The sequence below is a fragment of the Procambarus clarkii genome, chromosome 18 (assembly GCF_040958095.1).
Source record: "Procambarus clarkii isolate CNS0578487 chromosome 18, FALCON_Pclarkii_2.0, whole genome shotgun sequence".
In the NCBI taxonomy this organism is placed as follows: domain Eukaryota; kingdom Metazoa; phylum Arthropoda; class Malacostraca; order Decapoda; family Cambaridae; genus Procambarus; species Procambarus clarkii.
Window position 1 is genome coordinate 30,853,789 of NC_091167.1, and position 2,128 is coordinate 30,855,916.

Genomic DNA, 2,128 nt, shown 5'->3' on the forward strand with positions numbered 1-2,128 from the left:
TTACAAAAAAGAAGTTACATATGAGGTACAAAGATGATTATCATAAGTTATCTAGTTCCTCCAGCTCCTCAGATGGCGGGCAGGAACCGCTATCTGAGGGAGGACGGTAAAGTTTGAAGAGAAGGAGAGAGAGAGAGAGAAAGGAGAGGACAGGAGGAGAGGGGGGAAGAAGGGAGAAGAGAGGGAGAGGAAGGAGACTAGTAGAGAGGTGTAAGAGAGGAAGAGGTGGGGATGTTGGAGGACAATGACGGAAGAAAAGTAGAGTACGGGAGGGGGGAAAGAAGATGGAGACTGGGAGAGAGGGTGGAGACGGAAAGAGAGGAGAAGGGGAAGAGGATAGGACAGGGGTGACAGTGGAGAATTTGGTGGGAGAGCTCAAAGAGGGAAGTGACTGGAAGAAATGTAAGAGTAGAGAAGCGTTGAGAGAGACCCGGGCGCAACCGGCTAGCCCACTAAGTGCGACATACATTTAATAAACTCCCTGAATATTTGTTTGAATTCGTTTAAAAAAAACACTTTCATAAATGAATAATTCAATTCAGCATTTTCTTGCTATCTAGTTGGCAGAATTGTCCTCATGAGCCAATTTAAGTCACAGTGGTTGGCGAACATGATTCTTGATGCGGTAGAACATCTTGATGATCAACTCAAGCAAAAGAAATTTCTATAAACTATTGCTGACATAATAATGCGAGAGGAGTTTGAAAAGGTAGTTAGAAGAAGAATGCTCAATGGCAAAATCGAGCAATATTTTTAAGAGTGGATTATCTTTGAGGGAATTTTTCATGTGAAATTGAAAAACAAGATTCGATTATTACTATGTTTCTATTAAAGTGTTTGTTTTTCCCGATTAATATTATCGGTAAAGTTTGTAATAGTTTGTAATATCCCGATTAAGAGGATATGTTGTTATATTTTAAATCAGCATTAAATATATTGTTACAAATTTAAATCAGCATTAAATACATTGTTACATTATAAAATCAGCATTTTTTCTGAAGATTTATTTGAATGCAAGGAAAGGGAGAACTTCAGTTCACGTTGGTCGTATTACCCGTGTGTAACAATGGTTATCGAGGAGGCACTAGAGTTATGTAGAAAGTATGTAAAGCAGGATGAATATATGTGGTATTCCTTAAGGTCGATGATCATGCACTAATGCTAATTCGTAATTTACACACACACACACACACACACACACACACACACACACACACACACATATTATATATATGTCGTACCTAGTAGCCAGAACGCACTTCTCAGCTTACTATTCAAGGCCCGTTTTGCCTAATAAGCCAAGTTTTCATGGATTAATTGTTTTTCGACTATCTAACCTACATAACCTTACCTAACCTAACTTTTTCGGCTACCTAACCAAACCTAACCTATAAAGATAGGTTAGGTTAGGTTAGGTAGGGTTGGTTAGGTTCGGTCATATATCTACGTTAATTTTAACTCCAATAAAAAAAAATTGATCTCATACATAATGAAATGGGTAGCTTTATCATTTCATAGGAAATTTTTTTTTAAAAATATATTAATTCAGGAAAACTTGGCTTATTAGGCAAATCGGGCCTTGCATAGTAGGCCAAAAAGTGCGTTCTGGCTACTAGGTACGACATATATATATATATATATATATATATATATATATATATATATATGTCGTACCTAATAGCCAGAACGCACTTCCCAGCCTACTATGCAAGGCCCGATTTGACTAATAAGCCAAGTTTTCATGAATTAATATATTTTCTCTAATTTTTTGCTTATGAAATGATAAAGCTACCCATTTCATTATGTATGAGGTCAATTGTTTTTTATTGGAGTTAAAATTGACGTAGATATATGACCGAGCCTAACCAACCCTACCTAACCTAACCTAACCTATCTCTATAGGTTAGGTTAGGATAGGTAGCCGAAAAAGTTAGGTTAGGTTAGGTTAGGTAGGTTAGGTAGTCGAAAAATAATTAATTCATGAAAACTTGGCTTATTAGGCAAATTAGGCCTTGCATAGTAGGCTGAGAAGTGCGTTCTGGCTACTAGGTACGACATATATATATATATATATATATATATATATATATATATATATATATATATATATATATATATATATATATAT